This window comes from Ctenopharyngodon idella, chromosome 10, assembly GCF_019924925.1.
Source record: "Ctenopharyngodon idella isolate HZGC_01 chromosome 10, HZGC01, whole genome shotgun sequence".
NCBI lineage: Eukaryota > Metazoa > Chordata > Actinopteri > Cypriniformes > Xenocyprididae > Ctenopharyngodon > Ctenopharyngodon idella.
Window position 1 is genome coordinate 45,439,589 of NC_067229.1, and position 12,807 is coordinate 45,452,395.

The following is a 12,807-nucleotide window of genomic DNA, read 5'->3' on the forward strand; positions in this document are numbered from 1 at the left end:
AAAAATTAAAATGATCCCATAGTTTACTCACCCTCAAACCATCCTTCCTAGGTGTATATGACTATCTTCTTTTAGCCGAACACAATCGGAGATATATTAAATAATATCCTGGCTCTTCCCATCGTTGTAATGTAGTTTTTGAAGCTCCAAAAAAGCTTATCCATCCATCATAAAAGTAATCCATATGACTCCACGGGGTTAATAAATGCCTTCTGAAGTGAAGCGATGGGTTTTTGTAAGAAAAATATCCATATTTATAACTTATAATCACTGGTTTTCAGCTGTCCGCACATTCACGAGAGAGTCAAGTTCCAGTGGAAGAGTGACCTCTGACCTGACGCAGGCGTAGCATAAGCTTAGGTGAGAGTAGATGAACATGAAAGCGCTGAGGATCGAGCAAAACAAAATGCTCGAGTCATGAGCACCCCCCCCCCCCAAAGGTTGTTATCGTGATATCTTGACTAATTATTTCACTATTTTATGATGTTTATTGAATTAAGTGCACAAACAACATGCTTGAAATATAAAATGAATACCTATGTATTGCATAATAAAACAAACAGGAAACAGATATTGGACCTCTGTTTCCAGACTTACTGTGTTGATCTATATAACAATGATTATAGTTTTCTGTCGATGAATGTATCCAAACAGTTGCTCACGTCTAATAAAACACATAATATGTTAAAGCATCCTTAGTGTTTCCATGGTTTCTACAAAATAAAACCAGAAACCGCATGATGTCATTGATAGGCGACGCATGGACACAATCCGTGTCCTGGTTAAAATTGCTTATTCCTCTGGATTTAAACATTCTTGGAAACATTTGGGATAATGTAAGTGTAAGTCCACAAAATATATAACATTGTTCTAGTGGTTTTTGGATATTTTAATCCAAAAATCTTACACATTGTGCCTTTAAGAGAGCAGCATTTATTGAAATAGAAATCTTTTGTATATAAATGTCTTTACTGTCACTTTTGATCAACTTTATGCATACTTTCTGAATACATTAATATACTGTATGAATTTCTTGCCAACGAAAACCTTTTGAATTGTATGCATTATGAAAAAGTGTGACATTCATTTGTTATAATACAAATAAGCATTGTGGATTTCATCTGTTGTTGCAATGAAAAAGTCTTATCAGACGAGACATTTGCATAAAGCTTTATTTGACCTGAAGTTAAGAGTCAAACATGTTTATCTGATATAATTTTCAGTGGCGCCAGAGTAAGCCCCATAAAGCATACTGAAAAACGAGAGACACAACTAAACGATCTGTGGTGTGTAATCAGCTCATTATCCTCAGAGTTCTGTTGTGTTATTGGTCTGACGAAAGCTGATAGTTATAAACAATGGTACAACAAAACAAAAACATCATAAACACAGAGAGGCAGCGCTGCTCACAATCACTCATGCGACCACACAAGCGCAGGGGCAAACCGGAGGAAAACAATGATGGGAAAATCCTGTAGAAACAGTGAAATAATCCAGCTGCTCACCACAGTCACCTTCCTGTGCTTCAGTGCTGGTTAGACAGCAGCCAAACAATTAATGCTGCACGCTGCAATTACCAAGCCTCTGTTCACTCCAGACCTGAACAATCCCAGTCCAGCTATTTGGCAATCACACAAGCGTTGTTGTATTTTCATTCTTCAATAGCCTCGCTAATTTACAGTTCAGTTTTTTAAATGAAATCATGGCTCTGATGTCATCATGCTTTCCCTCTATTTCATCCGAGTATTTACAAACAGTTTCTCTTTCCCTAGAACTAAGGCCATTGTTGCCAAGCTTTGTTGCATCAATCAAAAATGTTTAAAACTGTTCGTCTTTAAAACACATATATCTCTAGATATGGCTCGAGACCCTCAAGGCCTATTTACAACAAGAACATAAAGATAACTATAACAAAAACTTCATTAGCGTCTACACTAACGCAGATAATGTTCTGTTTATTATAAGCCAGCATCGGGACATATCGAACAGCTCCTCCCCTTTTTTAAAATAGCCAATAGCGTTTAGCTTATATCACAGCTGGGCCAGAGCAGTTGGGCTCGGTAAAGCTTTAATTTCCTTCTAATCTCTAACCGTTTCTCCTCCTAATCTCCTTCATATCGCTTTAAAATATAGCGTTCTGTGCAGAATTCAAATGGGTCCGATAGGTTTTGTGGTCTGCGTCGACTCGCGGATATGATCCGCTCTGTGCTCTCGTGTCTCTGGACCGGAGCAGACTGTGTGCGCTGCGGTTCACGTGACACTAACGTGAAACCAGACTTCATTCGCCTCAATGGAAAGCATATTTACACTGTCTTAATCGTTCCCTATCCTTTATATAGTGCACTATGTGCCATTCACCATGTAGAAAATAGTAAATGTGTGAACAAGTGACCGATTTTAGCCACAGCTTCAGAGTCTATTTGAGTGAACTCATTTATCACAGCACCACAAAGCTATCATATGACTTCAGAATACTTAGAATATAGTGCATGAACCATATGGACTACTTTTATGATACTTGAATGATGCTTTTACAATGTAGGGAGCATTTGATTGGACAGAAGATCTAATGAGAAGCTGAAGTCAGCAGTGATGTCATGAAAATCCGTGATCCATTTTAGCGGAAGTGAGAGACTGTAAGTTTTGAATGCTTATATCTCCTAAATGATAATTTTATCATTGTTTTGGAACACACAAATTATTTGTAACATTAAGGCTAACATATTCATACTAAAAGCTAAAAAACTTACATTTGGTTTCAGGGGGACTTAAATGATAATGGCACAGAGAAACAATATCGTTGGAATCAGGTGTGCATAATTATTAGGTAGGTTTTCTTTTACAGATTAAATGAGCCAAAAAATAGATTTAACTCAGACTGAAAAGTCCAAAATTATTAAATGCCCATGAGAATGATGCAATTCTAATGCAATAGGTGAATAAGTTATAAATAAATTAAGGTGAATATTTAAGTGTGAAACCATCAGAAACCCTTTAGTCTCCAGCACCACCATTTTACAGAACTGCAACCTACCTGGAGTCTCCAGGAGTGCAAGGTGTCAGGATCTCAGAGACTAGGGAAGGTGTAGGACATACAGGGTAAGCTTTTTGAAGAATACGGAAGGCGGTCTGGCGGAAGCACTTGCGAGGCGATCATTTGTGTTTATAAAGCATATACATTTTTTTTTTTTTTTTTTTTTTATAAACTAACCAATCGTTTAGATAGATAAGACCCTTATTCCTCGTCTGGTATCATTTAAAGCCCTTTGAAGCTGCACTGAAACTGTAATTTTGACCTTTCAACCGTTTGGGGCCAATTGGAGTCCACTATAAGGAGAAAAATCCTGGAATGTTTTCATCAAAAACCTTAATTTGTTTTCGACTGAAGAAAGAAGGACATGGACATCTTGGATGACATGGGGGTGAGTAAATTATCAGGAAATTTTTATTCGAAAGTGAACTAATCCTTTAATAAGAATCACAAGCTGAAGTGTTGTAAAATACATGAAGACTGTTTTTTTATAGGCTTTACAGACAAATTGAGAGTGACTCTTGAAGGACCAGCACCACATCCTCTTGTACCACTGTTTGAAGAATTTATCTTCCAGAATCTGGCAGTAAGTTTTGGGAGTTCATTTTTAGTCCATCTCTGCAAAATGGACTTCAGGTTAGTAGATGGGCTAAAAATGAACACCCAAAACTTACTGCCACTGTCCAATGGTCATGCCTTAACTGCAATTTCAAGTATTGCATTCGTATTGCATCCCTCTCATGGGCATTTAATAATTTTTGACTTTTCAGTCTGAGTTAAATCTATTTTTTTGGCTCATTTTATCTGTAAAAGAAAATCTACCTAATAATTATGCACACCTGAATATAAGGTGTTTTTCATTTTCAGCCTTCATGAACAATTATATATCACTTGATCACAATGTATATACAAAATGAATAGTAGTTATTACGATTAATGTGGTTTGGAATTGGTAAGATGTGCCTGGAAAAAAAAAAAAATATGATCAGAAAATCAACTTGCCTAATAATTCTGCACACACTGTATAGTTATCGTTCTTGGTGTGAACGGACCTTACATCTATTTTGTCACTCATTTTATTGTTTAAAGGTTTTACATTTACAGTTGCTCAGTGAAATTTTGCAGGGGGTAAATTTAGTCATTCCACTTGGAATCCACATGTTCGGGAGCTTTGCGTGAGAGCGATAAAGTTCTCCCACACAGATTTCGCTTATTTTCAGTTTCCAAAATTCACCACCAGGGCCGTATAGCTAGGGTATCAAAATCACGTTCTAGGGGTGGGGGGGGAGTTTGGGTTTGGTGAGCAAGAAAATCCTACAACCATGTACAATGTTGCAGATATTATGAAAAGATCATGTGAGGGGCTATACAGTTCCTTTATGACTGTACAGGAAGTGTCCTCAGTCTTAAAAGATGACAAGTGATCTCAAGATTGATCTCAAAATGGCTTCGGCAGTTTGAAGGAAACAGTGAGTCAGATGAGTGAATTTTCACCGCTGTGAGGGGGCCAGTAATTTTGCCTTGGGGGCATAAATGAGGAATTCCCAGCAAAATATTGGATAAAACGGTGGTCATACTTGTACAATGGCCAGGGCCGTAGCTAAAATCATGTTCTGGGGCAGGGAGCGGGTGGACATTATGGAACCTGGTAGCAGTGAAGACTACGTAAGCACCACACAAAACATATGGCCTTGTGCCAGTTGCAGTGACGCTGAGGCACCTTATTTGTTTCTGTTTAGAACGCCTCAAAGTGCTCCAAGAAACACAACAGACCACAGGATGGGCATGGAAGCTTTCTGAACGCTTCCTCCAATGGACAGCAACAACTGAGTCTCACAATAACTTTGCTTGGGAAACTGGCATCTCAGGAACACATAGGGTTTGTGTTACGCATCCATACAATGGCTCATTAAAGGTGGCTCGAGCTCTGCACCACCTCGGTAAAGATGCCTGGCACATTGCAGGAAACGTTTATTGTTCTGTACAAGCTGTTTCCTTGTTTCTCTTCTCATGACGAACAACTGAAGCAAGACGGGTGGGAGTTAAGGCAAATGTTACTTTCTGTTCATGTAAAACCCAATTCAAACTGAAAGCTGGCAATGAATTTTTTACATAATGAAAAAGAGTAACATGAGTTCAGAAATGTAAATGCAGGAAAGTGCAATATGGCTATGAGTTCGTTAAGCCCTGCCAGAAAATATATATTTTATCAATTTTAAGTTTAATTGTATAGAAAATAGAATTAATACGATTGTGCTAATACAATTAACGTAATTGTGATGTTCTATAACAAAATGAACATCAAAAGTAGGTCTTTAGAATCAAGAATTGCTTTTGACATTTTATTTACTTTACAAATTTGTAAGAAAACTAAAGAAATTGAATAGTCAGCTTATCCAGTTTCTTTTCTCCAGAAATGGTGCGATTTTGCAGGAAAATGCCAAAACCATGTACAATGTTGCAAATATTTTGAAAAGATTATGTGAGAGGATATACAGTTCCTTTATGACTGTACAGGAAGTGGCCTCAGTTTTAAAAGATGACGAGTGATCTCAAGTTTGATAGGGAAAATGGCTCCGGAAATTTGAAGGAAACAGTGAGTCAGATGAGTGAATTTTCACCGCCTTGAGGGGGCCAGTAAGAACCAGTTTGACCTGGGGGCATAAATGAGGAATTCCCAGCACAATATTGGATAAAACGATGGTCATACTTGTACAATGTCTGCAAACACTGCTTTATATGAAGTACTTGACTCACAATTCCCTTCAGAAATGACAATATTAATGTACAAGATACAATCAGACCTGCTTCCTGGTGATAACTGGACATGGATATAAACTTCATTATTGCACTTGAGGAACACATTGTAAAACTCATTTTGTAATATAGCCAGTTTATAAACTAGCAAATCATTAAAATGACTCATGAAGGATGGGTGGATTTTTTTAAGTACTTCATGACTCTTAAAGTTTGGCATTTGCTTATTCCAATGTGCAATTTTGAGTATAAACAACACTCCCATTGGCATAAATCACCTTGAAGCGCCAGCCTGCATATTTCACAAGCAAGCTCATTGTTTAAAGGTAATTTGTTTTATAAACACTTTTTGTAACAACTCTTCACATCCTGATATCAATCAATAATATAAGTGGTCTAACTATTTAAAAAAAAAAAAAAAAACATTTACATACTTTTTATCTTCTGTGGAAGTCTTAGGACCAAAAAATGTTCGTCCAATCGATGTGATATGACGTCCTACCTGCCTGTCAACATATGTATTTCCATACCTCCATGCGCCTACTCGCAAAGACATCACACGTCACATTCTGTAAGGCTATACAGAGTTGTAGACAGAGCACAGCAAACGATCAGCAGCCACCTTTTACAGTTCCTCAACCAAAACAACCAGCTTATGCTGCGTTCACGCCATGTCATAACCGTAATTATGAGATTGCAACCCGTGACGTTCTACCTGGAGCTGTTCACATCCCCAGACTCGGATTTATGCGATTCTGTGTCAACACTCTGAAAGGAATCTGTAGCAGTCAGGTGGTACAAGTCCGAGCTCTGTAAGTTGTTTACGTTCATTATTATTGTAATGTTATGTGCTTTGAGACATGAGATAATTTAAGACTGTCTCTTGTGACGCTTTGCAGATTCTGCTGTGCGAGTTCATGTGTTTTGGAGGAGGCGTGGCTTTGGAGATGCTCTGAAGGGAGAGTGAGATCTCATGCTTTCAAAGCTAGCTTGCTATTTCTAGCCTCTCCAAAATTGCCTACCCTACCTTTAACCATTTACTCATTACAGTCTCCATTAACAACAAGGCTATAGCCTACAATTTGGTTAATTTTAGTACAAAAAAATTTAAAAAGTACAAATTTACTTTCACACTGCTTAAGGGGCCATTCACATATCGGGTCTTTTCCGCCCCCAAGTCAGTTATTTCAAATGTAGCCGCGCGGCAGGCGCGCTCATAATGGAAGCAACGTGGTCGCGATGCGCATCGAGATTAAAAATTCTCAACTTTTCAGAATTGAATGCCGCAAGTGCACCGCAGGTCATGTGACAAGAACCAACCGATCAGCTTCTGCCTTTCCTTAACAAAACATCGAAAGCTCAGCCGAACAGCTGATCATAGCTGTACAGGTTGGTTTTTATATCTCATCTCCATAAATATATCTAGTAGTAAAGCTAATGCCAGGGCTAGAAATCAAGTTATCCTTTGCTGAAACTTCCTACTCCTCGTGGAGAGTGCAGTTCATGGTTGCATAGCAACGACAGATGCTTCAAACTCTATAAAATACATTTAAAACTGCTGTCCAATTTGATGGTTGAAATCGCGCTGACTGTCGCCAAAGTCCCTTTAAGACAAGTCATTTCACTCAGCGGCCATCTTTGAAACGCCTCTCGGGCATTCAAGTGCAGATCCTTTGAATGGGGAAACATCAAATTCTCCAAAGCTGTTTGCCAAGCTTTCGATTAAATTTCATATTTGAGATCACCAATGAAATCTGACAACAACTGCCTCATACATTTTGTTTCTATATGCTCGAATCATGACAAAAAACTGTATTTTTCAGGCTGGATAAAGCTAATGCGCATGCGCAGTCCAAAATGTGCGTCTCTTGCACCTCATATCGGAGGGCAGTTTTTAGAAACTGGAGCTTCTAACGGCCGCTGCAATAACGCGATGACTTTACCAATCTGCAATTGGCTCTTATTTAGAAGACGGGACTTATTCCGCCATAATGCGCGTTGCACTTTCTCCCATTCAAAACAATACGAATGACGCGTCTTGTGTTATTTTATAGTCTTTGCTGTCGCTATGGATATGCTTGATATTCGCGGCAGTCGCGAAAAGAGAAAAATTATTTACATCGGTTAATCGGTGGCATAATACTGTAGTCAAAGTTAGCTATATGAATAGAACATGCTGAAAATCACAGGTTGTAAGTCTCAAACACTTGGCTTTTAATTTAGCCTATAATATTTTGATGGTTTGATAAGTAGGCCCTATGTAAATATATGTTTTTATTTCCTACCGTTTAAGGTCTTATGTAATAAATGTAATAATTAGAGCCTAAGCTAATTAAGTATGAGCAATAACCAGCATTTTTCAAGAAAGTCAAATATTCAGTTCAAGCGATGACACTGACAAGAGTTTAGAAAGCTTGTATGAAAGTTTAATATGAAAATGAATGGTTGGTTGGATAGTTGGATTCACTACCACTCTAGAACAATAGTCTTGAGGGAAATAATAAGACAGGACAGGATTTCCGCACTATACAACTCCATCCTTCCCCAGCACACGTGACACCATGGCTCACATCAGCCTCGCTGTTCGTCATCCACAGGCTGAGATTCTCAGCTGCTGTGGCCGGAGCCAAAGAAGGAGGTCTTGCTGCTTTGTTTCTGTGCTCACGTCCTGACTGATGTTACTGATGAGGCCCATTAGATACGTGTTTAATCCCAAACACCTGGTGTGGCCTTTGCCCTGAGCTCAGACTAGAGGAAACATCTGGAGAAAACATGCACATCAGCGTTTTTTGTGCACTTCTGGTGCTAGGTGGCTGTCTGGTACTGGGACATCCGTGGCTAGAGCATGAGCTGAGATCAGACTTTGATTAACGCAGCGTTGTTTGTGTTCTTTTTAATTATACTTCCATTGTGGATGAGAGGCTGATTGTTCTCAGGAAATTACGCCAGTTATTAGCTGACCCTGTTTTAATGTGTGTCCTAATGAAACATGTGCATCCATGTTGCATTTTTTAAAGAATATAAACATCAACAGGAAGTTGAATTGGAATTTGAATTGGAATGACAGGAAGAGAATTTTGTCAATCAATCAATCAATCAATCTAATCTATCTATCTATCTATTTTCATAGTACAAACGTTTTGGAATTTTTGAAAAACCTCTTAAGTATTAGCAATAGTAATGGCGATGCTTGCCTATGCAAACTAAGTTTTGCACACTTGTTTCTAATGCATTCTGGTCTGATTGCACATTTCCATTTCTCTGTTATCATAAAACCCCACTTTTCCTTCCGTATGGTAATTTTCTTATCAGATTCCTCCCTTGCAAATTAGGTCATGAGGGTAGCTGTTTTTACGCTTTGCACAGATGCCACACTGAGTAAGGTGATCTCAGTGGTTGCATTTTAGGTTCCTAGGGGGTACATTTTCCCACTGTTATGAGTGGTATAAATAGTAGTAAACGTTAGCGTTTTGGTGTGGTCTATCTTGTGATCATCATGCTACATTTACTTTACAGTAAGCTCATTAAGTAAAAAAAAACTTGAATCAACCAATGAGAGCATCTGTCGCTGTCATCGGAGAATTACTGGCATCCTGTTAACATATTTGTTTGTTTCTGAAACAACGCAAAATTGTCAGTTCACAGGACTGTTTTGGTGACATGAACACCAAAACAACAAGGACAATTAAGACAAAAGCTGATAAAACAGAATAATTGATACTGCATTTGGTTTTTGTCAGTTTACATAAGACAATTTGAGCAAATTTACATATTTTAGTTTTCAAAAAAGAGGATGGGGGTGATGGTGGTGGGACCATGTCACAACCACGCAACTATGTTATTGAACTTTAATACATAAAGTAATACATCCTTTCCATTCAACTTTTGGCCCTCAACAATAGAATAATGACAAACAAATAAAAACACTTTTTAACACCTTTTACATGGCACAATTTCTTTTCATGGCCATAGGTTAAAATAAAATAAATAAATAAAAAAATTAGTTGCCATATAAATTTTCAGTCAAAAATAATTTCAGTCCTCCTATACTTTCTGAAGATCGAATCTTTCCCAACAGTCCATGATTACCAGTCAAGTAGGCATGACAGTCTTTGCAAGACGTGTTTAAAGTCGCCCCTGCTATCCACTTTCCATCCACTTATTTAATGTGCATTTTGGGATATCACATAAAAAAAAAAACGCTAGGTGGAAACACCAAGATGTGCATAAATTCTAAAAATGCACATAAAAAAACTTGTGTGTTCAACTAAGTAGGATAAATTTTTATGCGACACAAAAACATTCGCATAAACTACGATGGAAACACTTTTACCGAATAAATTCCATGACGCGCATCAAAAAAGACGTGACTTTGCGATGGGACGGCATTTTTCTTATTGAGGTTTAGCACCAGTTTATCAGTTTTGTTCTCTGTGGCTCTTTACTCTGCTTTATTTGCAAATGTTTTATGCGATATTCCAAATTTGCGTGTGAGAAAGAATAGCGACTGTAGAAAGCAAAAGCCGAATCCCAGACATTTTGGGCGATTTAGAAATCCCGCCCGGACGCATTTTATGTCCAAAAAGAGGACATGTCCAGGAAAAAGAGGACATATTTAGAAATGTTTACAAGTCGTCCTTGTAATGTAGGCCTACATCATCTGCAGTACATTCTTAAAGGGATAGTTCACCCAAAAATTATCCCATGATTTACTCACCCTCAAGCCATCCTAGGTGTATATGACTATCTTCTTTCAGACAAACGCAATTAGAGTCAGAGGCTAGTTATTATATTTTATAAGTTTAAAAATATAGATTTTTTTCTTACAAAAACTCATCGCTTCGCTTCAGAAAGCCTTTATTAACCCCCTGGAGCCATATGGGTTACTTTTTTGGGCTTCCAAATACAGCCCCCCCTTCACTACCATACAAAGCTTGGAAGAGTGAGGATATTTTTTTAATATATTTCTGATTGTGTTCGTCTGAAAGAAGATAGTCAAATACACTTGAGGGTGAGTAAATCATGGGATAATTTTCATTTTTGGGTGAACTATCACTTTAAAACTGATGGCAGTAAAGCGTTCTTGAGTTGAGCCTGGTTCTTTGGAGACTAACTAACTATAGCCAACTAACAACAAGCTCTGATATTCACATGTTTGTTGTGACATGTGACAACACAAATACAAACATGACAGATGATGTGCAGGCTGGCACACGCTGCTGAGTTTTTACACCGACCCTCCTGAAGAACAAGCGCCTGAATCAACAGAGTTTTTCCTGCTTCATTCTCACTCATCATTAGTGCTGCTGCCAAAATGGCACTGAATGTGTTGCTCAGAATTTTAACTGCACTTTGGAAAAACAGCTGCCTTACCGATAGTATACTTTTTTTTTTGCCTTATTTGTGACCCTAGCAACCTGATTACAGTAAATGTCATTAATAGCATTACATGGAATTAAGCGTCTTTGGCAGGTGTTCGCTCAAGTAAATTGTCACTTCTGGGAAAGCAGCTTTGTGTGAGAAAGCACTGTCCATTTAACTGAAATCTAATAAGTCTATTAAATGAAAAAGCTTAATTTAAAAAAAAAGGTGATCAATAATAATAATACATTTATACAAAAAATATATTATCACTTATAATATATCAAAATATAAAAACACTTTCCTTTCTTCATTCTGAAGTGAATGGTTCTGTGAGACAAACACTGATGATTCAGACGATCAACAAACTGTTTGGCTCTTGAGTCTTTTGGTATCTAAAGGTGGTACGGTAGCCGTCTTCCGTCATTTTCTCTGCAGCTGCATGCTCACAATCACAAATATGAGACAGTTCACCCCTCTTCCTGTTTTTCCAGCACCACTCCTCAGCATGCTTTAGAAGAGGAAGTAACAAATCTAAGCATACTTTATGTACTGTACACATGACACACTGGGCTGCACGTAGATGAAACCGTATCACGCAAGTTGAAAGACATTAAAAGATTTTCAAGTATAGTTTTTTTCATGTTTTTCAGATTAATGCTGTAAAAATGGAATGTTTTCGCCATGTCATAAAAATGGATTTAAATATTAAACAATTTGATTTTTGTTTAAATTAATTGAGTAGCTGTGTAGTTTTAAAACAAATGAAAGTTTACAGGCTTATGCATGTTGATCTAGAAACTGCATCCAAAATCACATACTTCCCTACTATATACTAGGCGAAAAACAGTAAAAGTAGTATGTCTGAATTCACAGTACTCACAGTACTCATAAAAAGAGTAGGCAAAAAGTATCCGGATAACCTACTAATTCTGGTGAGATTCTGAAGTGTCCATACATTGGACACTTTACTATCCCATGAGGCCACGGGAGAGAATTTGTGATGGCAGTGAAGCGACTGATTATGACAACATGGCGAATGTAGTACGTCCAGATTACATTCATATACACACATTCATACTATATAGGACATACTTTTTTAGCGGTCGTGAAGTAAATACTTATTCCAAAAAAGTACCTACTCAAGAGAGTATGCGATTTCGGATCGCCAGTATAATTCGTAATGGTGTTGCTGAAACAATATTATTGGTTGACACATTTTCTATATTTTTTTACAGTTTTATTTTAATTTAGAAAACATGTACAGGGTATGTGTGTATTTCAAGGAGCCAGATTAAAGCAATTAAAAAAAAACCTTGGGTCTAATTACTTAACTTTGACTTAAGGGCTGTTTACACGACACCGTTTTCAACTAAAAACGGAAAACGTTTTATCCGTTTGGCTGTTCAGTTACACGACAACGTTGTTTCGGTGGCCTGAAAACGCACTTTTGAAAACGGTTTCAAAGTGCAAGTTTTTAAAAACGATACCGTTGTCATCTCAGTGTAAACTGCAAAAATGTGAATCTGTGAAAACGGTGACGTCATACACATGCGTATTACGTGTTTAGTCTATCCAGCTTATTTTTCAACGCGGAAGTAATTGTTTTCTGTGAATGTGTGAAACTTCCAATTTATTAGCCGCTACAGGGGAATAAC